At 46.4% G+C, this 25,509-nt stretch overlaps 1 pseudogene; it reads left to right on the forward strand.

Annotated features, from left to right (window-relative positions):
• Positions 1–18,777: 18,777 nt before the first annotated feature.
• Positions 18,778–19,280, forward strand: LOC116070892 (annotated as a pseudogene).
• Positions 19,281–25,509: the final 6,229 nt, after the last annotated feature.

The following is a 25,509-nucleotide window of genomic DNA, read 5'->3' on the forward strand; positions in this document are numbered from 1 at the left end:
CGGAACTCATATCTTATAAAACCAGTGAGTCCCTGCACACTTGAAGCCCTGCCCAGGGAGCTAAGCTCTCAAGGAACACCTGGAGATTGTTCTTTTTTCTTTTTTCTTTTGCCATTATACTAGTTTAAAACAGGGGGCTAGAGAGGTGACTCAGAGATTAAAAGCATTGACTGCTCTTCCAGAAGTCCTGAGTTCAATTCCCAGCACCCACATGGTGGCTCACAACCACCTGTTATGGGATCTTCTGGTTTGTCTGAAGACAGCTACAATGTACTCATATACATAAAATAAATAATTCTTTATTTAAAAAAAGTCAAAAACAAAGTATATTGCCTTGCTGTCATGATCCAGCCAGAAAAGCAGGATGTTAAAACACCAACACCAGTAGGGAATTGTCCCAAAGGGAAAGACTGGACTCAGAGAAGCATGTGCTTCTTTGTGGTAAATGACAACCAACACACACAGGCCCTTTAGATGGGGGCAGAGAGAGAGGATCTCATCCCAGGGATTTGAATGCCCTGGGTGCTAGGTGAGTCTGGACCCAAGGAGACTTAATTCGGAGAGAGACATCCAGGATCCTCACCTTTCCATCTAGAGCCCAATGACCCAAATCCCCAGGCCCTTCTCTGGCTCCTGAGCAGACTCATTGCATGGCCTGCTGTCTGCTCAGCCCCCATTTTCAGTCTGTCCCTGAAGGCCTGAGAAGTGTAACGTAGAAAGCTCTAGATGTGTGAAGTGCTGGCATGATGCTATCCTCCCCAGTCAGCCCTCCACTTCTGCCCTTGCCACACCTTCATCATCCTGCTCCCCACTGCTCACCATTTCCCTCCTGCACACCATTGTAGTCAGGGTCACTACTACTGACATGAAATGCCATGACCAAAAACCAGCTTGGGGAGGAAAGGGTTATTCGGCTTACCCTTCCTCATTGTAGTCCAGGAACTCAAACAGGAGCTGATGCAGAGGCCAGGGAGGGGTGTTGCTCCCTGGCTTGCTCCCCATGGCTTGCTCAGCCTGCTTTCTTATAGACTCCAGAACCACCAGCCCAGGGATGGCTCCACCCACACTGGGCTGGCCTCTCCTTCATTGATCACTAATTAAGAGAATGCCCTACAGCTGCATCTCATGGAGGTAGTTTTCTCTCAACAGAGGTTCTTCTCTTTCAGATGAGTCTAGCTTGTATCAAGTTGACATAAAACTAGCCAAGACACTGATATTTTTTTCTTTTTTTAAGACACTGTGTAGACCAAGCTGGCCTTGAACTCACAGAGATTCATCTGTCTCTATTTCAAGAGTGCTGGGATTAAAGTCATGTGCAATTACAGGCTCTTTTCTTTTTCTTACTTAACTTCATTTATTGTTATATGTCCATGCCTACATGTCTGTGTGCCACAGTGTGTGTCTGTGTGTGTGCCACAGTGTATGGGTATGTACCCCAGTCTATATGTCTGTGTGTGTGAGTGTGTGTGTGTGAATGTGTGTGTGAGTGTGTGAGTATGTGTGTGTGTGTGAATGTGTGTTGAGTGTGTGTGAGTGTGTGTGAGTGTGTGTGAGTGTGTGTGAGTGTGTGTATGAGTGTGTGTGAATGTGTGTTGAGTGTGTGTGTGTATGTGAGTGTGTGTGTGAGTGTGTGTGAATGTGTGTGAGTGTGTGTGTGAATGTGTGTGAGTGTGTGTGTGTGAATGTGTGTGAGTGTGTGAGTGTGTGTGTGTATGAGTGTGTGAATGTGTGTTGAGTGTGTGTGTGAGTGTGTGAGTGTGTGTGTGAGTGTATGTGTGAGTGTGTGTGAATGTGTGTATGTGAATGTGTGTGTGTGAGTGTGTGTGTGAATGTGTGTGAGTGTGTGTGTGTGTGAATGTGTGTGAGTGTGTGTGAGTGTGTGTGTGTATGAGTGTGTGAATGTGTGTTGAGTGTGTGTGTGTGTATGTGAGTGTGTGTGTGAGTAAGCCAGACAGCAACTTTGCAATTGATTCTCTCCTTCTCTTATGTGGGTTCTAGCAACTGAACACACGTTGGCAGGAGTGGCTGCCAGTGCTTTACCTGTTATTCCACCTTACCACTGCCTCACCCCCCCCACCTCCACACACACACACACTTGTTTTTTTGTTTTTTGGGGTTTTTTTGTTTGTTTGTTTTTTGAGACAGGGTTTCTCTGTATATCCCTGGCTGTCCTGGAACTCACTCTGTAGACCAGGCTGGCCTCCAACTCAGAAATCCACCTGCCTCTGCCTCCTAGGTGCTGGGATTAAAGGTATGCACCACAAAGGTGAGTCACAGAGGCTGGGGACATAGCTCACCCCATGGAATGCACAAAGCCCTGGGGTATTCAATCTCCAGCACCACAGAAAATGGCATGCGATAGCTCAAGCCTGCAATCCTAGCACTGTCAAGGGCACTTGGGGTCATCTGCAGACAAATGACGAGCACGGGAGTGGGTGGAGGGGCAGGAGAGGCTGGGTCCTGTGGGTGAGACCAGCCACACCTACAGGCAGTAACATCTGCTTTCCCCCAGGCTCATCCTAGGAGACTGGCTGAGGAACAAAAGTAGCCATTTGGGGGATGCTGGGTGACCCTCAGGTACCCCAGAGTGACAACAATCGTGCCAGCATCTCACAGTGGGTTTTACAAACCCACTGGATACAGGAAGCTGGGGCCGTCCTTTTGCCTGGTGGGGAACTTTGTCTGCTGGGGCTCTAACGTCATCTCTCTCACCTTCTTTCTCTCCTTTTGACACTCTGCTCCCTGGGCAGAGAAGGGACTGCAAGGAGACAAAGAGGGAGGATGGCTTGGCCATACTATGCCTTCTTGCTTTGGCCTCTGAGCTCAGAGCTCACAAAGAGATAGTATAGTCTATGTCCTTATTTTTTGGAAGTTGTGAGGAGGGCATGGGTGTGCAATTGTGTGCACACATAAGCACATGAGCAAAAGTCAGAGGAGTACAGAGAATGCCCTGCTCTATCACTTCCTGCCGTGTGCCCTTCATCCAGTGTCTCTCAATGCATCCAGAGCCAGACAGCAGCCAACAAGCCCCAGCTACCCCCCTGTCTCTGCCTACTGCAATGTTAAGGATACAAGTGTAGCCATAATCATGCGCAGACTTCTTACATGTATGCTGGGATTTGAACTTAGGCCCTTGTGTTTCCATGGCAAGCCCTCTTACCCACTGAGCCATCTCCCCAACCCTTCCTCTTCTTGCATTTTTAGAAGCAGCCAAATGTGGCTGGGGGTGGGAAGATCCTTGCCCAGCTCCTAGATCTACCTAGAGAGAGTCACGCTTTACGGTGAAGTCTAATCATTCAGCTGAGCTGAGACACACTGAAGCTGTTTTAGTCTCTGCCAGGGAGGCATAGCGTCACACACTCAAGCTATCTGCCATGCAGTGGTGGCACACGCCTTTAATCCCAGCAGAGGGAGGCAGAGGCAGGCGGATTTCTGAGCTCGAGGCCAGCCTGGTCTACAGAGTGAGTTCCAGGACAGTCAGGGCTATACAGAGAAACCCTGTCTCGGGGGGGGGGGGGGGGGGAAAACAAGTCTGCATTTGGCTGCTGACTGCTGTAGCCTGCTGTGCATCCTGTGAGCAGGTGAGGAGGGGCGAGAAGAGGGTGGTACAAAAGAGCCACTGAGGAACTTTAAATCCCAGCCTCACCCAGCTGCTGTGTGACCCTGAGCACATTGCTTAACTTCTCGAAGCTTCGCTGATGCCTTTCTGTTCAGCTTCCTTAAATCCTCCCACCATCTGGTCCCTCACAACTATTCTGCTGAGACTTCATCTTGGAATTAAGTTATCTATCCCTTGAAAAACCTCCAACTGGTCCTCAAAGATTTACAAACAGATTTGTTTACCATATATAGACAAAGCTGTTGTTTAGCAGGGCCCTGGTGACACCGGTAGATAAGCTTTGGCTGGGGAAGGAGGGTTAAGAAGCTCCCAGAAGAAGTAACACAGTGTCTAGGAAGAGGATCCAGGCCTCAGTTTCCCCACACAAGCAGCAGGTAATGTGAACAAAACTTCACTGAGCTAAGATTTCACAGCCTCCTTCCCTATTTCCTGTTGTCACAAAGCCCATTTTTCAGATGATAAAATTGAGGCCAGAGAGATGAAACAACTGGCTCTGAGTCTCCCAGCAGCCCGCTGGAGAAATGTGTTGAAATCTCAGAACCTTTTGGACATTTCATGGTGCTTTAGAGGCATGAGCATGAGTCCTTGGATAGGGCTGAGGAATGGGGACAGAGAGAAAAGAGAAATCAGGAATGAAGAAAATCACTGACAAGCCCCAGCCATGTTCTACACAAACACTGCTAATATGGGCCTGAGCATGAACACTCCAGGTCTCTGAGGGAGGCTAACTGCAGACAACCCTGTCCCCTGAAACCGTTACCATGGAAACCACTTCTCGGGGTCCAGGGCAAGGAGCTGAGGCCAAGTGGCAGGAGGCGGAAAGAAGGAGCTGGCACAGGGTTGAGGAGTGAATGCTGGGGACCCAGGAGGGAGCGACAGGGTCACCAGATGGCTGCAGGGCCGGAGGCCAGCACACTCCACAGCATGAGTCCCAAGTGATCCAGGTCTGCCAGGCTCTCTTCAACATGATGCTTCTACCCAAGAACAAAAAGAAACTACAGAGAAATACATGTTTCCTTTTGCTAAAACCCAGGCCTCCTGAGTGCTAAGCAGGCACCGGTGCACTATAGCCTTAGTCTAGACCTGAGAAAATCCAATTTTCTCTCTTTAATCGTGCTTGGGTTCTCTGTGTACCAGATCCTCCCAGGGTGCCAGAATATAATGACAGAGAGAGCACAGATCACTACCTGTCCCCGGTATAAATAACATTAAGAACCCCTACAGGAAACAGAAAAGGGTTGAGCACCTGTAATCCTAGCACTTGAAAGGCTGAGGCAGGAGGATCACCAGTACTTAGGAAGTTGGAGACAAGATGTCCTGGTGAACATTAACCATCACTTTGATTCAGCCTAGGGTCATCTGAGAGGAGAGCTCCATCTGAGGAAGAACTAGGATCAGACTGGCTTATGGATGTTTCTGTGGAAGACTATCTTGATTGGGAGTTGATACAGGAGAGTTCAGCCCACTATGGGTGGCACTATTCCCTAGGCATTGGGTCCTGAACTGTATAAGGAAGCTAGCCTGGTCAGCAAGAAGCAATCCCATGATTCCTGATACCATTCTTTGGCTGTGATAGGAGTTCCTTGGTTGGAGATAATGCAGTGTAGACTAGCAAACAGACCTACCCTTAGGTTCCTACCTTGAATTCCCTCCAAGATGAAATATAATCCAGAATATAACCCCTTCCCTCTCTAGGTTGCTTTTGATTGAGGTGTTTTATTACTCTGACAGAAATAAAACTGAAACAGATAAGGATCAGAGGTTCATCTTTAGCTGTATAACAACTTCAAGGCCAGCCTGGACTACATAAGACCATGTCTCAAAAGTAGATAAACCCACTCCAAGTAGAAGACATAGATTAAATTAAAGAGAAGCCACTCCTAGGTAGGCTTTATTTTATGGTTCTTCACTGACCAGCTTGCATTCATCACTGTATTGAGGACATGGCAATAGTAATACCCAGTGGTCATCATGCATTCATGAAAGGTCTAGCTTGTGCCAACTCCTCCCATCCCCATTGTTGGATAAAATGTTGGTGCAGTTGCTGTCATCCCATTGTATTGAGAAGAAATAGAGACTTAGAGAGTTTTGCCCACCAGCCCAAGGGCAAACTTCAGCGAAAGTATGTGGCAGAGTAAGTAACAGTAGAAGGAGGGGCTGGAAGCTGTTCAAATTGACTCTCCTACAGCTCTGAAACTCAGATGTCCTGACCCAGTATGATTGGGCTGGAACTGGTGATGTGTGAAACTGCTTTTCTCTCTCTCTGAGGTGAAGTCTCTCAGCCTAACCAGCAGCCAAAGGTGACCATACTTGCTCTTGTTCCACCCAGCACCTCAAATTTTCTGTTTCTACCTCAATTGTTTTTCTTGGCTGTAACAAAATGCCTGGAAAAAGCAACATAATGGAGAGTTTGGGGCTCACAGTTCAAGGGCTCACAGTTCATGGGGCTCACAGTTCATGGGCTCACAGCTCAAGGACTCTCAGTTCAAGGGTCATAGTTTAAGAGCTCACAGCTCAAGGGCTCACAGTTCATGGGGCCCATAGTTCATGGGACTCACAGCTCAAGAGCTCACAGTTCAAGGGTTCATGGTTCAAGGGCTCACAGTTCATGGGTGCAGTCCATCATGGTGCAGAAGGCATGGCAGATCCATGAGACAGCTGGCCACACCATATCTGCAGTCAGGAAGCAGAAAGCAATGGATGCTGGTGTTCAGCCCACCACTCCAGACTATGGACAGTGCTGCCCACATCCAGGGTGGATCATCCCTACTCCGTGGAAGCTTTTCAGAAATATCCTTCTAACATACCCAGAGGTGTTTCCATGGTGATCTTAAACCCCATCAAAGTTCACAATGGAGATTAACCATCACCAGTCTGTCATTTTATCTGCCCTTAACCCTACCCTCCTATAGACACTCATGATGACATCTGACTACAAATAACCCAAGCCCTCCATTATATCAAGACCCTCAACTGGACCACACATACTGTGCCCCTTCTGCCATGGAAATGTCAGATGTACAAAGACCCAAGATGGGGAGGGGGACTTCTTTGGGGACCATAATTCATTCAACTAAAGCTGGTTAGTGGCATAGCCAGGACCCAAGATCTAGGTCTGTCTGTCTGTCTGTCTGTCTGTCTGCCAAGTCCATTCTAAGAACTGTGACATCCCTCATTCCCAGGATAGGAGCACCTGGCTCCTCCAACCAGGTCACTGAGGGTTTTCACAGAGCCGCCCTAAGCAACAGCAGGCCTTGCAGCCAACACCCCAGGGTTCTCCATCACAGTGGCCTTGGGCTGCACTTGGAAAGTGGGTATAATTAGATCACCTACCTCATAGGACTGTATGCAGGGGGAATAGGGTCATGGAGAGAAAAGACTTAGCAGGCTAGCCAGTGTAGACTCTGAGCTCCATGGGCCAGAATTATTGTTATCATCACAAGAGTCATTATTGTAAATGGTGCTAGTTAGAGCCAGCCTTTCCTGAATGATGCATTCATACCTGCATGTCACTGGGCTTCCTACTAAGAATCTTGTCATTTTAGACTGGGCATAACAGCACCAGCACTCTGGAGACTGGGGCAGGAGGATCACCACTTAGAGGCCAGCCTGGACTACACAGTAAGACATCAGAATGATAGATCTTGAGTTCAAAAAGTGAGACAGCTCAGCAGATAAAGGAACTATCCACCTTTTAGGTTCAGCCAGACAACCTGCATTTGAACCCAGGGACACACATAATAGGAAGAGAGAACTGATTCTCACAAGTGCCCCCTAACCTCCACACAGACCCCACAGCACATGTACCTACACAGATACAGAGATGATGGATGGATGGATAGATGGATGGATGGATGGATGGATGGATGGATGGATACATATGTAGATAGATATATACATACATGCATAGACACATAGATAGGTACATACATACATACATAATACATACATACATAGGCAGACAGATACATACATACATAGATACATACATGCATAGACACATAGGTAGATAGATACATGCATACATAAATACATAGATAGGTACATGCATGCATACATAGATAGGTAAATACATACATACATCAATAAGTACATATATACATAGATAAATACACGCATAGATATGTAGATAGGTAGATACATACATAGGTAGATATATATATACATGCATAGATACATAGATACATAGATAGGTACATATATACATAGATAGATACATACATACATACATAGATACATACACACATGCATAGACAGAGATAAATACATAGGTAGATACATACATAGATACATAGATAGGTAGGTACATATATAGGTAAGCAGCTAGATTGATACATGTATACATTATACATAGATAGATACATAGGTAGATACATATATGCATACATATGTATATGCATCAATAGGTGCATGCATACATAGATACTTATATAGATACATAGATAGGTAGATACATATATACATACATACATAATACATACATACATACATACATACTAGACAGATACATAGATGCATACATACACAATTGATATATGCATAGATATATACATATATACATATATACATACATACATACATACATACATACATATATACATACATAGGTAAATATTTAAAAAGAAAAGAAAATTCTCTCTCCTACAGCCCAGACACCCTCCCTGGGCACTCCTCAGGTACAGATGTTCCTAAGGGCATCGCAGGGACAATCAAGAGAACTCTGATCCCAGTAAAAGCTTTCATGGAACTCGTGGGTGTGTTGAAGACATCCTGAGGGAACTGACCACAGTCCTCTGCTTCAATCCCAAGGCCTGTGTAAAGTGTGAAGCAATCCCAGGATTGGAGGCGGGGGTGGGTATTACCCCTAATTTTAATTACTCAGCAAGCTCTTTAAAGCCAACTACATGGCATAACAAATAAAAAAAGGCGTGTCAGGGACTGCTCAGCAGTACACAGTGGCAGGGAGCTGTAATTAAGATCCTCCTGGGGCCATTCCAAATGAACAGGCCACTCCCTCCAAGAAGAAATATTTTGACAGTCAAGGCTCTAGACAGCATACTTATTTAAAGCAAATGTGGTTGACAGAACCACTCAACCTCCAATTAGCCACTTGTTAAAAAGAATTTTAAAAGAACTCTGTGAGTTTGAGGCCATCCTGGTCTATAAAGTGAGTTCCAGGATAGCCAAGGCTACACAGAGAAACCTTGTCTAAAATATATATAAATATTTATTTGTTTTATTTATGTGACTATGTGTGTATTGGAACATGTGTGCATTTGTGTGTGGGTACCCATAGAGGCCAGAAGAGAATATCAGATCACCTGAGGCTGAAATTACAGATGGTTTTGAGCCACAAGGTGGGTGCTCGGAATCAAAGTCAGGTCCTTGGCACGAAGATCAAGCATTCTCACCTCCTGCGTTATCTCTCTAGCTCCTTGCTTTATTTAACTGAAGTCCTTACAGTCCAGAAATTTCATGATGATTCCAAAAGCAACAGCAACCTCCACAGGGGTCTGTGACAGGGCCAACGAGCATTCTGGGTTTTTGACAGGGGTCTGTGACAGGGCCAACGAGCATTCTGAGTTTGTGACAGGGGTCTGTGACAGGGCCAACTAGCATTCTGGGTTTTTGTTTTTGTTTTTGTTTTGTTTTGTTTTGTTTTGTTTGTTTTTCGGTTTTTCAAGACAGGGTTTCTCTGTGTAGCCCTGGCTGTCCTGGAGCTCACTTTGTAGACAAGGCTGGCCTCAAACTCAGAAATCAGCCTGCCTCTGTCTCTCAAGTGCTAGGATTAAAGGCATGAGCCACCACTGCCTGGCCCCAACTAGCATTCTGGCTGATGATCTGTATGAGACAATGTACAGACACACCCATTAGAAGAACGGGTGAGAGGGGCTGTTGTCTAACTGCAGACTGCTAATTTCATTAAGGAGACTCTAATTACTTCTTTTCTTTCTTTCCTAGCTAGAGAAACACTACTTAGCAAAGAATTCTTCTATTATTCAGAATTAAATGTGAAGGTGAAACATTACTGTGATTGCACATGCAGTGGGCAGGGCGAGAGTGATTCTGAACAAGGCTGAGAGGGGTCCAGCCCAGTTCATAAGAGAAAATGCCTGAGCCTTGGGTCAGGGTTGCATGAATGCGGGATGGCCTGTGTGGTATCCTGGGGGATATTACACTCACTGTGTCTAAATTCATTCCACAGAGGCGCCAAGAATCAGCTCTCACATACAAAAAAAAGAAAATATAACATCCTTCTGGACCAAGAAAATTCATTAGTAAATTAAGAAGTATAAAAGAGCACATGGGCTCTGCTCCAGGCTCACAGTCAAACTAGTAAGGAGACAGACAGCAAGACGCTGGCTGCAAGACAAGAAGACAAGACAGTCTGTCTGCAAGGCACGAGCCATGCAGTCTTGAGGACCTGGTTTCCATCTCCAGAACCCAGGTTAAAAATAAATATAAGGGCTGGAGAGATGGCTCAGCACTTAAGAGTATGGGCTGCTCTTCCAGAGGTCCTGAGTTCAATTCCCAGCAACAATGACTCATAATCAACTATAATGAGATCTGGTGCCCTCTTCTGGCTGACCTGCAGGCATACATACAGGTAGAAGGCTATATACATAATAAATAAATCTTTGAATAAATCTTTAAATAAACAAATCAGGGGAAAGTGGTATACTACTACCATCTAGGCACTGAAGAGGCAAAGACAGGCGTCTCCCTGGGGCTCAGCAGCCAGCCTGCCTAGCCTACATGGTAGGTGCTAGGTCAGTGAAAGACCATCATCTCAGGAGCAAGGCAGACAGTGCCTGGGGAGGGCTGCTGTCTCACGTTCCCCTCAGAACTGAAACTCCTCCAAGAAGCTCTAAGAAGGGAGGTTTATAAGACTCAGGCTGGTAGCTCCTAGCTTGCAGCTCTCCTGGCTCTGTAGCCAGTGATGGAGTGAGCCTTTGGGGGTCACCAGTGTTAGGATAGGCTTCAAGGATGTTGCTGCTTCTGAATCATCCTTGCTCCTGTAAGTCGCCCCAATAAAATCTCATTGGGGTGTAAATAATTGTCTCAGCAGTTTGGAGCATGTATTGCTCTTCCAAAGGACCTGAGTTTGATTCTTAGCACCAGGCAGCTTACAACTGCTTGTATCTCCAACTCCAGGAGAAGTCAACCCTGATGCTGGTCTCTGCAGGTCTCTGCAACTATGTGCATGAACACACATATCCAAATCACTTAAAAGAACAAAAATCAATGTTTTAAAATCTCATTGCCACACCAAGGGAGGATGCTAGCTAGTCAGTTGCCATGGCAACTGTGGTGGGGATGGTGGGGGTTGACTTTCTAGAGAATTGGGTTAGTCGGCTTCTCACCACTGAGCAGCCTCTCAACACGTTTCAAGATAGTAGGCTGAGGCAGGGAGGTGGTGGCACACACCTTTAATCCCAGCACTTGGGAGGCAGAGGCAGGCAGATTTCTGAGTTCAAGGCCAGCCTGGTCTACAGAGTGAGTTCCAGGACAGCCAGGGCTACACAGAGAAACCCTGTCTCAAAAAAAAAAAAAAAAAGATGGTAGGCTGACTTGGATGTGGCCTCTCACTTGTTCAATGTGTATTATCAGGCTCTGGGACACAGCAATAGACAAACAGCTGTGTTCTGGGGGTAGGGGGTTATGAAGACACCAGTAAAGAGCATCTGACAGTAACTGGGGGAGAGGAATCTACAAAGGAAGAGAGGGACTGAAGAATAGATAGAGATAGAAAGAGGGGACCAGGACTTCAGAGAGACAGAATATCGCATGCAAGGGCCCAGGAATCACAGAAGAAATCCATGGAGCAGTGTAACTCAACTGGAACAGAAGCTGCCAGCGACACCTCATAAGGCCAGTTAAGGAGCCCTGTGTGGCCCCAGGGATGCATAGAGCCATGGGGGAAAAGCAGACATGCATGTAAGGAAGAGGAGAGGGCTGGAGAGATGGCTCAGCAGCTAAGAGCACTGAGGTCCTGAGTTCAATTCCCAGCAACCACACTGGGAACTGTAGTTGCAGTTTACACTACAGAGGGAGAGAAAGGATGAGTGTGTGGATGGGGAAAGATGTTTTAAATGGGACTGGAGTCTGGTGAGAGAATGGGATGGATCAAGGAACTTCTAACCCCTCAGGTTATTTGTAGGTGAAGCCAGTGGATAAAATGAGTCTTCATGGGCTGGGGGAAAGATAGGACCTGTCAAACAACAGCTCTGTTCCTATGCAGAGTGACGGCCACAGCCACACAAGGCGATGCAGCCTGGATCTGAAACGGGGCTGTGTGATGAAAGATGTAGCCTTGTCCTGTTTAGCTTTAAGGAATTAATTCTAGTGTTTAACAGAGTTCCTTCCCATGTTATAGACATGCTCTCTGCTCCATCCGCTGTAAATGTTCAAGACCAATTCCAGAGCAAACATTTCTGGTGAAAATTTAGTTCCAAACTGACATGTGATGTGTCCCAGTTTTACTTCTGCCACTGTAGTAAAAACATCTTAACACACAGCAGCAGGAGAGAGAGTTCATTTCAGCTCACAATTCCATGTTACAGTCTGCCACAGTAGGGAATCCAAGGCAGCAGGAACTTTAAACAGTTACATCCCAGTCAAGAGTGGAAAGAGTGAAAGCAGGCAAACTTGCTACTCAGGAGGCTTTCCCTATGTCTACATAGTCCAGAGCCCGGACCTAGGGAACGGTGCTGCCCACTTTCAGGCTGTGTCTCTTCACGTCAAGACAAGGCACAGACATTGAGCTAGACAGTCTTCCCATGTGAGTCTAGATTGCACCAATTAAAACTGGTCATCATGCGTTATAATAGTAAAAACACAGAGATATTTCAAAATAGAGCGCAAGAAGAAAAGACTTATGTTAGGCATGGTACAGCATGCTGTAATCCCAGCACTTGGGAGGCAAAGGCAGGATTGAAATTCTAGGCTAACCTGGGCTACAGGATGAATAGTTAGTGTGGGCTACAGAGAAGGAAGAATGGAAGGGAAGGACAGGGAGGAGCAAAGGAAGGGAAGGGTGGGAGGGGAGGAGAGGACAGGGAAGGGGCCTTAGCATGCAATAATTACTAGCAATCCACATAGACATTTCCTGAAGCCACAGGAAATGTCTATCTAATGTCTCCACTGGAAGCAGAGCCTTTAATTAATGAAACAAACAATTAACCTTGAGCACAGGAACGTTCCCTAAGGCACAATCCAGGAGTTTGCTCATTCAATTCAATAAATGTTCACATAGAGCCTCTGGTAGGCAGAACTCAACAGACATTCCCTCAGGAAACAACCACAGCCAATGATCTTCACCCTGTGGTACACACACAGATCAGGACACCCTTCTCAGGCAGGCACAGGCAGACCACTAACTCTTTGGCTTCCAGGACCTCTTCTACTTCTAAAACCTGGGCTGCTATCACATCATCTGGCTCTTGTCGAAGCAAAGTCAAATCCACTGTGAAGCCAAAGCCAACGAACAGATACCAGGAGTTGACCTCAGGTCCTCACGGTTGGCAGCAAGCCCCTTTAGGTGCTGAGCCATGTTACATGCCCAATTTAAAATAAAAAAAAAAATTAAATAGTTCCCCTGCTTTATGTATTTCTATGCAATCTACCTTTATTCTCTTGATGTGTTTCAGGGGATTCACAGGCCCAGATCATTTGTTTCTGGGGAATATGTTGTGCACAATCACGTTCCTCCCAATAAAGGTCACATTTTGCCCAATTCCCAAACCTACTGCACCTAAGACTTTAAAGAAGAATTGAGTGTTGAAGGAGCCTGTGTCTCAGCCACATGAAATGAATCAAGTGTCTTTAAAACCAACCTCAGAGGGCTTCTATCAGAGCTGGAAAAGGAAATGATAATAAAAGTTAACATGGTCACATGACTGCCTACAACCCCTCAAGAACTTTGCAATCATGAGCCATTTAACCTTCAGCTCAACCTGCCTGACCAAGCAGCAGTGTCCCCATTCCCAGGTCAGAGATGGAGGCTGGCCTGAAGATATGCCTGCTTCTAGAAGGTAAGATGAGGATTTGAACTCAGAACTCCTCCCTATGCTACTTACCTCTATACTTACTATTCTGGCTGGTCTTATGTCAACTTGATGCTCAAACTAGAATTATCTGAATGGACAGAACCTTAATTGAGAAAATGCCTCCGTAAGATTCAGCCGTAAGGCATTTTAAAACTTATTATTTCTTAATTGTGGATAGGGGAGGGCCCAGTCCATTGTGGGTAGTTGTATCCCTGGGCTGATGGTCCTGGATTCTATGACAAAGTAGGCTGAGCAAGCCATGGGGAGCAAGCCAGGAAGCAGCATCCCTCTATGGCCTCTGCCTCAACTCCTGCCTCCAGGTTCCTGCCCTGCTTGAGTTCCTGTCCTGACTTCCTTCAATGATGAACAGTGATGTAGAAGTGTAAGTCAAATAAGCCCTGTCCTCCCTAACTTGCTTCTTGGTCATAGTGCTTTGAGGCAGCAATAGAAACACTAACTTAGACACTCACCATAAAAAGGACCTAAGGTAGGCACTGCCAAAGCCCTCAGTCACTGGTCCTTGTTGTTAATCAGTCATAATGAGCCATGTTGGAGACCTGCAGGGCTGTCAGAACTGGCTTTAATTATTCAGCCACTTGGAGATGGCAACCTGCAGTGTAACCTGTATTTAAACTGAGAAGAGGGAAAGAGATTATGCCTTTCCCAAAATCCATTTCTAACTACTCCCCCTTCCCCAAGGGATAAATCAGTGGGAAAGCAGCCTCTTCTTGCTAGGTGCTGGGTAACAAGAAAGGAAGCTGCACTGGTTTGAGCATCTACCTGAATCCTCTATGCAAATTAGCTCCATCCTCACACCAGCCAGAAGGCCGCAGCTAGGGGGTAAAGCTACTTAACTAAAGCTGTTGGGCTAGGGAATGGTACACACTGTGCACCTACCCACCACAGTGCCAGGGATAGGGGCAGGGCAGACAAGAATATCACATTTTAATAAAAAGAAAGAAATAAAAAAAGAAAATATGCCAGGTAGCAGTGATGCATGCCTTTAATCCCCAGCACTTGAGAGGCAGAGGCAGAAGGATCTGTGAGTTCAAGGCCAGCCTGGTCTACATATGGCAGGGAAGGGGATGTGTTGGGGTATCTGAGAGAAATAAGCAGGGTGAATGGAAGTGGACATGATCAAGATAGAATGTATATATGTATGAAATTGTCAGTGAAAACATTTTTTAAATAGTGTAAAAATGGGAGAGGACATCAAAATTTTTTTTAAAGATTTATTTATTTCATGTGTATGAGTACACTGTAGCTGTACAGATGGCCGTGAGCCATCATGTGGCTGCTGGAAATTGAACTTAGAACCTCTGCTTGCTCCAGCCCCACTCGCTCTGGCATAATACACTGTAGCTGTCTTCGAGCCACCATGTGGTTGTGAGCCACCATGTGGTTGCTGGGATCCGAACTCAGGACCTTCAGAAGAGCAATCAGTGCTATTACCCATTGAACCATCTCACCAGCCCAGAGGACATCAAATTTTAAAAAGTTAAAATTAAGCCACAAAGAATCACAATACCAGAATAGGGAGTTGAGCTAGTTGCCATTAACTAGTTGGTGAAATGTTACATTTGGGTCAGGGTGGACACAATGAAACATTCTTTGCTGTTTCACAGGCCCTGGTTCCCTAGCAGGGCATAGATCTTCTGCCAAGTCTCCAGAGGCTCAGAATCACCAGCCCTGAGCCTCCCAGGCTCCCCATGGACATCTTGGACATCTCGGCCCCAGGGATAGAATGTCACTTTTGCCCTGCTCCGCAGACACCACGGCTCGCTTTTGCATATCACCAGAATTTTGCAGAATCACCAGCCATCCTGCTAATGTGTCGAAACCAATGCAGCAGGCAATGGTGTGGAAAGAGGCAGACAGATGCTGACAGCCAGCAGAATACCAGGAAGACAAATGACTCGCAGGCACACCTTGGGATGCAGAGGTTAATTACCAGCATCCCAGATACCAAGCACACCCAGGTCCTCAATTAACCTGTTCTCATCTGAAAACCTGCAGCTGTTACAACTCACGGGAAGTGGCTCTCTGGCTGGCAAGATGGCTCATTGGTCAAGGACATTTGCTGCTCTAGCAGAGGACCCAAAGGAACCCTGCCCACTCCCTTTGTGGCATACTCTTGTTGGTCTGGAGCTCACCACTTAAGCGAGGCCTGCTGACCAACAAACCCCCAGGGATCCACCTGTCTCTGCCTCCCCAATGCTGGAATTATAGGCTCACCTTGCATTTTATTCAGGTTTCAAGGTGCAATTTAAATCCTTATTCTAAAAAGGAAGGTGCTTTTCTGACTGAGCCACATCTGCCCAAGTTGATATGTCTTCACATAAGAGAACCAATCCAACTCAAGTCACACCATGCACACTCCATACTTCCTCACCGCCCACCCATGGCCTCCTAACACCATCAAACAGGGAATCGTAATCTTAGTACATCAACTGTCAATATGGGTGTACATTGTACAGAACACAATTTCTGATAAAGTGGTGTTTATTCTTATTTATTTCTATTACTTTTAATTATATATGTGTACACATATGTGGGTTTGTGTCTATGAGTGCAGGTACCAGTGGAAGCCAAAAGGGGGTGCTGGGTGGCCTGGAGCTGGAGTTACCCATGGCTGTGAGTTGCCTAACATGGGTCCTGAGCAGAAATATCTGATTGGCTGCAAGAGCAGCAAGTGCTCTTAACTGCTAAGTCATATCTCCAGCCCCTAAATGATTCCGGTCATGCACTTAGAACAGGAGGATTGCCATCCACCCCACAGCAGAAGAGAACATGTGGAGAACAGACTGTACTCTCCTTGGCCAGAACTGACCACATAGTCTCAATGTACTGAGAACTACTACACGGGACCATTTCGTGAATGTCATAACCACAGCCCTGTGAGTTACCACATAAATAAAAACATCTTCGCCACAGTGTTACCACATGCCATTGATTGAAGGCTTCAGAGTATAGCTCACACAGGTAAGGAGAGTGAAGTGGCTAGCCATCCCCACACACAGCCATGTGTTCAATAAGTCATCTGTTCCTGCCAGCTGCCATTGAAGGGAAGGCTTCGTTTCAAAGAATGGATCACAGGAAACCAGGCCGCACGATGCCTGCAGGCTCCGTGAAGCTGCTTGCAATGGCTCCCTGCCCAGGCCTGATTGGGGTCCTGTTCTGAAACCCTGAGCCTGCTGGTGCTGGTGCTGGGAGCAGATCCAGTAGAATAATCCTGGAACCAAATGCCTGCAGTGACCACTGATGGAGGAAAATGTCCTCCTTCCTCACGGGGACAAACAGGGACAGATTCCCCAACTCACTTAAAGGGATGGTTGTCACAACTCTCTTGATGTGTCGCTTAGGGTTACTTTTCAATTTCTTTGTCAGTATTATAATAATATTATTACTGTTATTACTTATTGTTGTTTTATTGTGTGTGTTCTTATTATTATGTGTGTGCTACAATGTGCATGGGGAAATCAGAGAATGATGTCGTTGGGTTTGTTCTCTCTTCTCACCTCTATCTGGATTGGGAGAATCAAACTCAGGTTCCAAGGCTCATACAGCAAGCTTCTTTACCTACTGAGCCATCTCTGCCAGGCAGTAACCCAGATTTCCAGTGAGAATTGCTGGTTTGGTTTGGTTTGGTTTGGTTTGGTTTGGTTTGGTTTGGTTTGGTTTGGTTTTAGACAGGGTCTCCTTTATCTAAGGCTTGCCAGGACTTCATGTTCTCTCTATGGAAGACATATGACCCTCTGCTTCTGCCTCCCAAGGTCTGGGTTTACAGGCACCTGCCACCACACTATACCCATTTAATGTGACTAGAAATCACCCCAGAGGCTGCCTAGGTGAATGCTAGGCAAACTCTACAGGCTGAGCTGTATCCCCAGCCCCAAGATCTCTTGCTCTTTAAATGCCAGGATTAAAAACAGTAGATTATACACACTGTGGAGACTAGATGAAAATTTGCTGTCAGCTGGCCGTGTGTGTGCTCACGCCTTTGATTTTAGCAGAGGCAGAGGCAGGCAGATCTCTGAGTACAAGACCAACCTAGGCTACAAAGCAAGTTCCAGGATAGCCAGGACTCTGTTACACAAAGAAACTCTGTGAGAGGGAGAGAGAGAGAGAGAGAGAGAGAGAGAGAGAGAGAGAGAGAGAGAGAGAGAGAAGAAAATGCCTGTCTTTTCCTCATCAGTCTCCTGCTGTTTGAATTGAGGCAATCCCCAACTTTAACCGGATCCAGCCCAGGCCACCCAACCAAGGTGAAGGAATGAGGTGTCTGCCCCTAACCATGCAGGGTTCCAGGAGGCCTGAGACTTTGTGATGGGCACCCAGTTCACTGTACAAGGGAAAGGCATAGAGTCAAGATCAGACCTGGGCGAGGAAGTGGGTCAGTGGATAAAAATCTTGCCACACAAACTTGAGGATATGAGTTCAATACCCAAAACCAATATTAAAGGCTGAGTGTGGTGATGTGCGCCTGCAATCCCTGTGCTGGGAAGGTAGGGATGGGAGGGTCTCTGGGGTTCACTGGCCAGCCAGCCTAGATGAACCAGTGAGCCCTGGACCATTTGGAAACCTGGTCTCAAAAAGCAAAACAGTCTGCTCCTGAGGAATGACACTTGAGGCTAGACTCTCACTTCCACAGATATATGTGCACACATATTCACACACACACACAACCCTCAAGTTCCACGGTAACTGATACCCCTGGGCCCCTCACTTTGTTACTTCTTCCTGGGAGGGCCAGTTCACACAATAAAGTAAGGCACCTATTTAAAGTTTTATGGTTAATAACCACACTAGGCTTTGCCATGCTGTGACACACCAGGGGGTGTCCCCTTGAAGAAACATCCTGTCCTTGAGCTGCTGAGCACCTCTCTAGGACAGACACACTATGACTCAGATATGAAATGTTCCAAAGGCTTGAAGCAGGAGAAGGTCCCACCCTCACCAACTGAGTCAAGAATTCCACTGCCATTAATGCTGAGAATGGGTGGCCAACATGGAAAGATAGTCCGTTCTGAAGTTTCAGCCACATTTCTAATAAGAATATTAAAAATAAAATAAAGTAAAATAAAATAAAATAAAACAGGCTTTGCAGACGCTGCTGCCCCATCGCCTCTTGCTGTAGGCATGGTCAATCCCACCACATTCTTCAATATCTCCGCCCATGACAAGCCCTTGGGCTGCATCTCCTTCCAGCTGTTTGCAGACAAAGTTCCAAAGACAGTAGAGAACGTCCATGCTCTGCACACTGGAGAGAAAGGATTTGGATATGAGGGTTTCTCCTTTCACAGAATTATTTCAGGATTCACGTATCAAGGCGGGGGTGACTTCACAGGCCATAATGGTGCTGGCAGCTGGTCCATCCACGGGGAAAATTTGAGGATGAGAACTTCATCCTGAAGCATGCAGGTCCTGGCATCTTGTCCATGGCAAATGGTGGACCAAATACAAATGGTTCCCAGTTTGTTATCTGCAGTGGCTGGGTGGCAAGCGTGTGGTCTCTGGGAAGGTGAGAGAAGGGGCGAGCACTGTGGAAACCACGGAGCATTTGGGGGTCCAGGAGTGGCAAGAGGATCACCATTTCCAACTGTGGTGGGCTCTAATTCTTTTGACTTGCGGGGATCTTATCCACGAGACCATTCCTTCAGTAGTTCACCCCCATCTGCGCACAGTGCCCTGTCATCTCTGCTCTCGCTGAAGTTCTTTGGGTTCCAAATTTTCCTCACTCCCCTCCAAATCTAGCTGGATTGTAGAGTTAGGTTTGTGATTATGAATAAGAACTAAATAAAGACATATAAAATAATAAAATCCTTGCCAGCGAAGGGCTGAGGCTATGTCTCGGTGCTCAGAGTGATTGCTAAGCATGCGCAAAGGCCTTGCTTCCCACCCTAGTGCAGCATAAACCCAGCATGGTAGTGCACACTTCTCGTGCCAGCACTCAGAAGGTAGAGGCAGGAGGGTTGAGAGTTCAAAGTCAGCTTCGGACACATAGGGTATTCAAGCCAACCTGGGCTACATATCTATCTCAAAGGAAATAAATTAAAATTAAAAAGGGCTGGGTAGATTTCTCAGTGGATACAGAAGCTGGTGACCTGAGTTGGATACCAGAACTCACATCGGAAAAGGAGAGAACCAAGTCTTCTGGTGCTCACTTTCACATGCACACTCATAAACACACATGCACACACATGTGCACACACACAAATGTATTTTTTCAATCATTTATTTATTATATGTAAGTACACAGTAGCTGTTTTCAGACACACCAGAAGAGGGCATCAGATCCCATTACAGATGGTGGTGAGCCACCATGTGGTTGCTGGGAATTGAACTCAGGACCTCTGGAAGATCTATCACTCAGTGCTCTTAACCGCTGAGCCATCTCTCCAGCTCCTAAATGAAATCTTTAAGGTAGCGATGAACCATGCCTAAAGCCTAAACCTATGTAGCCACACTTGGCCTTTCTATTCTCCTAGTTGCAACCCTGATGTTTCCTGGTGGCTAAAAAGTCACATCTCAGTCCACCACGCTACCCTGGGACTCTGGAGCCTCTGAATTATCTCATTTATAGAAGACAATAAAGAAGATAAAGGAGCAGGATGACGGTCCCTTGGAAAGTCTTTGAGCACAGTAGTTTCAATGGCCTCCCAGTCCCTACATGTACCTACAGCAAAGCATCCCCCAGAAGCCTATGAGACACTATCTCATGGTTCTAAGTGCTTTCTACAAACCCCCGTCCATATATATATATATATATATATATATATATATATATATATATATCCAAGTCTCTTGTTGATACATTCAAGTCTGCTTTCTATAGTCTCCCTGGGATTCTTTCTGCAGTTGGGACCCCTGCTTTACATGGGTAGGGGTCTCTGGAGAGAATCCCTCAGCCACTGCAGGCACCACACCTTCTAAGTCAAATTAGAGGATGTCAATTCAGTTCGGAGATCTGAAAGTCAGATGAACTCCTGGCAGAGGGAAGCTTGGGAAACCCACTGGGGAATTCACTGAATGACAAGACATGGGTGGAGGCACCCGGGTCATTGTCCTTTTGTGTGTAAGTTCTGGAGCCCATTCTAAAGAAATCTCAAATTGCAGGCCTCAGATTACAGACCCATGCAGGGTCCAACAAGTTTGAACCAGTTTATGGAGCAGATGACTCCCCCATCCTCTGTTTGCTGTCTGCAAAGGCTGTAACCACCTCCCAAGTTAGGAACCTTAAAGATTCTACACCAGTGCCATGGACCTGGTTCGCTGCAGAAACCCTAATTTCCAAGGGATGAGAGTACTGGTTAGGTGGGTAATAAGTTGGCGGATGACAGATAGACTCGACACAAGGGTGTGGTGAATCTGAATGTATTTGTACAAGGTGAAATTCAGGCTTAAATAGTATACAGCAAGCAGGGCAGATGACAAGAGTCACGTAGGCAAGCGAGGGTTACAGCAAGGTCAATAGGATCCGGGTGCAAGACTGAGGTCAGGTAGGCAAGTGGCCCCCACATCAAGGTCGGTAGGATCTGGTAGCCAGGTGTGAAGCAGGCAGAAGAGCAGTGGAGCCCTCCCTGCTGGGGCTATTTTGGTATTCCTATGCTAATTCTCTGGTTCTGCGGAGGCAAGGACTAGGAGGTTCTGATCTAGCATTTCCTGCTAATTCTCTGGGTCTTGCTGAAGGCAAGCACTGGGAAGTTCAGATCTAACAGTTCTAGCTAATATCCTTGAGTGAGGGAAGCCCTTCAATTACTCTCTAGTATGTAAAATACTTCTGACTTTTGTGGGACTGCCCTAAGGAATGTGCTTGACCTCTGTTGCTAGCTCTGAGGAAAACCTGTCTGATAAGGCAGATTCCTTGAGAGAAATTCCAAGCTAAGGACAGCTAGGAATTGAATTAGGATATTTTGGAACGTTGTGCTGACCAGGAGACAATGCCCAATCTTAGCCATTTACGAATCATTTCTTGGGGTACCTTTTATGCCTAAATCAGAGGACGTGTTGATGATTGGAAAGACTAATCTGGAATACGTCTGAGTTAGGAGATACCAGCAACTGTCTGAATACCCAGGAGGCATAAGCTCCCTTTTGGGGCCATAACACCTCTTGTCCTTGATCAGGCTTTTACCCCTGATACTGCAGGCATAACTGGTGTAGGCGAGTGGGGGTGACACACCAGGAACAGCACAGTGTCTTGGGAAAATGTGAAGCTTTCCACCAAGTCTGACTACTTGAGTTCCATCCCTAGGGACACACATGGTAGAAAGAGAGAATCAGCTCACCCAAGTTGTCCTCTGACCTCCACACACAAACTATGATACACAGACACACAGAGACACAACAAATAAATAAGAAGGTGCCTTAAATCATAAGATACTATGCAGTAGCCCTTTCGTTGTGTAAGTGGTAAACTGAGGCACGGAGCTGCTTCCAGTTGACACCAATGATGTCCTCCAAATAAATGAGGTCAGCCCTGGGAGGAGTATGACTGCAGGTGAGTGGAGGTTGTGCTGCTGACGAAGATGCAGGACCGTCCCTTCCCTGGACCCTGACCTCAGAGCTACACAGAAATACAGCCACAAGGAGATAAGAGGTCCAGGCAGAATTGATGAAGCCTGCAGGCTCAGTATCATTTACGTATGTCCCCAACACTATAAATGTAGCCACTGACAAAGTTGTAAATGCAAAAAAATGAAAAGATGAGGATTGTAAAGCAGAATCAAATGAGGAGCTATTACAGAGGAAAGTCAGAGTCAATCAAAATGCCTGCTGAGCAGGGCTTGCTTATTATGTAGGTCCAGACTTGGCCACTAGTGAAATATTCATTATACATCCATTAAAAATGTTGCCCTTGGGGCTGGTGAGATGTGTGAGTGGTTAAGAGCACTGACTGCTCTTCCGAAGGTCCTGAGTTCAAATCCCAGGAACCACATGGTGGCTCACAACCATCCATAACAAGATCTGATGCCTTCTTCTGGAGTGTCTGAAGACAGCTACAGTGTACTTATATATAATAAATAAATAAATCTTAAAAAAAAAAATCTTGCCCTTAGTGGCTGGGATATGCTCTGTAGTGGAGCACTTGCCTAGTATACCCAAGGTTTGCCCTGTGCTACAGAGGCGGAGGCAGGGTTTGTCCCCTGATGACCATGGTCCCACATGCCTGTCACCCCAGCATGAAGGTCTGTCCTTTTGAGACCAGCTTCTTCTGATGTGATTTGTGATTTTCTGTGGACCTCCCCAGATCTCCGTCTTCTGGGGGTCATTCTGGGTCACTTTGGTTTTTACCTGATTTAGGGTTTTGTTTGTTTCTGCATGTTCTCTATCAGCTGCTAGGGTCACATGTGACTTTCAGAGAACCTGACTTCTCACAGTGCAGGGTTAGCAGCAACCCTGGATGTCCCTATGTGACTCCCAAGAAACCACAATCAGCCAGGCCAGCCAGCATCTTGGGAGAAGATCTACTACCCACTCTGTGTAGAGGAAGGTGATTCAGAGGGAACTGATCTGGAGCTGGGCTGGGTTCCCTCGCTGCTTGGTGACTGTCAAGGGACAAAATGCCTTTAAATTGAGGCGGGTGGCTGTCACTTCCACAGAGCCTTCTGGGCTAGGGAATGGCAAGCTCCAGTCACTGTAACTGAGGGAGAGTTATTGCCTGAAGCCAGTGGCTGAGAACAGTAATCTCCACTGAAGATCTACTCAACCCTTCCTCTCCAGCAAGAGGCAGGGTCTGACAATTCTGAGGATAGAGACATGGCTGGCTCTCAAGAAAGTATGGTGTTGGGGGCTGGTGAGATGGTTCAGTGGTTAGGAGCACTGATTGCTCTTCTGAAGGTCCTGAGTTCAAATCCCATGAACCACATGGTGGCTCACAACCATCTGTAATGAAATCTGATGCCCTCTTCTGGTGTGTCTAAAGACAGCTACAGTGTACTGTAAATAAATACAGTGTACTGTTAAATAAATAAAACTTTAAAAAAAAAAAGAAAGTATAGTGTTTCAGACAAAAACTAAAAGAGTAATAACTCTCACAACTCATCCATTCTGAAGGACATATGATCATTTTTTCAAGTGCTTTTAATCTCAAAAGGTCTTATCCAGATAAGGGAGCTTCCTGGACTCCCGCCTTCTGTACAAACAGCCAAGCCATAGTAAACACTAGATCTGACCATGCCTAAAGGCCTCCCCAAAGCCTGGAGCTACAATCTCAAAACAAACAAAAACACATATTGTCCACCACTACCACCACACACACACACACACACACACACACACACACACACACACACACACTGTCTCTTGTAATAGGTCCCCCAGACCTTAGCACAGCTGACTCCATGAGGAAAGTCCCATTCAGACCATGGGACCAAGCACATAGGCAACACCATCTGCCAAAACAAGAACAAAGACCCATGGCTCTGGGAAAGTCCCTCCATGTGCTAACCTTGCTCTTTGGCTCTGTAGTTCTGCTTCTGCCTAACCATTCTTCCTGGGGTGTGTTAACCCAGGATGTAGGGTTCACCCTGAGAAAGGCTCAGGACTGCACTGAAGTCCCTAACACCCAGTGTAGTCACTGGACAGCTAATAGACTTCCTATTAAGCCCCATATGGTCTACAGAGGGAGTTCTAGGACAGCCAAGGTTATATAGAGAAACACTGTCTCAAAAAACAAACAAACAAACAAACAACAAAAGACTTGCTATTGGCTTGAACTCTGAGGATAGTCTTCTGGGATTCTCTCTCTCTCTCTCTCTCTCTCTCTCTCTCTCTCTCTCTCTCTCTCTCTCTCTCTCTCCTTCCCCCCCCTCCCCCTCCCCCTCCATCCCTCGATCCCTCTTTCTACTCTCAGTTACAATGGCCTTCTCATCTTTAAAACAATCCGTAAGAATTACACAAAGGTTTCATTATAAACTGAAGTGCCCTAAAGAAAATCCGTGCTGTCAAAGTATCTGAGGCCAGATCTGAGCTATAGGGGCATTGATCACTGTGCAGGCAGATACAGGAGTGCCCTGGAATTCACTGGCCAGCCAATCAGTAAAAGAGACCTTGTCTCAAAAAATAAGGTGAACAGATATCGAGGAAGACGCATGGATCCTCCTAGAATTACAGCTCAAGGCACTGTCACAAGTCAAATGCCATCATAAATGTATCACCTGGCCTGGCCACTGTCACTGCTCTGCCACACAGCATTCCTTGAGTTTCCATTGCTTCTCCTTATGATGCAATGGTCCCCTGGGACCTGAAGCTCACAGCCAGCAACCAGTGCCACAAACAGGATCCTGAGTCATCTTGCTAGCTCAGGAGCAAATCCCCAAATCAAAGCTCCCAAACCAATTCCTACTGAATGCTCTTCTGTATCACACTACAGTAAAACCAAATCCCTAAGAGCCAGACACCACTGGCACTATACTTAGCTTGGGACATGGTGCCTGCCTGTAACCCCAACACTCAGGAGGCTAGGGCTGGCAGGAGAAGACAGGCCAAGCTATGCAGGGAGATCTTGCCAATCAATCACCAATCAATCAACCAACCAGTATTTTTTCAATGTAACTTTTCATTGTCAAAATATAAACACACTGTTATTTATAAGCCCTAGTTCCTGCTTCTTCAGGAAATAGGGCAATCTGGTCACATAAGCCCTGATGCCTCCTGATGGCATGTCTCCCGTGACACTGCTGCTCAGGCTGGAGCCACCTGCCTGGGTTAGCATTCTGCCTTGACACTTGCTATCACACCACTGCAGGCATGTGACTGGCACCTTACAGGAAACTTCCTGGCCTGGAAGCTGCAGCTCAGGTCACAAGGAGACTCCCCACGTGCCAGGCGCTGCAGATGGGA

Source organism: Mastomys coucha, unplaced genomic scaffold (genome assembly GCF_008632895.1).
Source record: "Mastomys coucha isolate ucsf_1 unplaced genomic scaffold, UCSF_Mcou_1 pScaffold22, whole genome shotgun sequence".
Taxonomy (NCBI): Eukaryota; Metazoa; Chordata; class Mammalia; order Rodentia; family Muridae; genus Mastomys; species Mastomys coucha.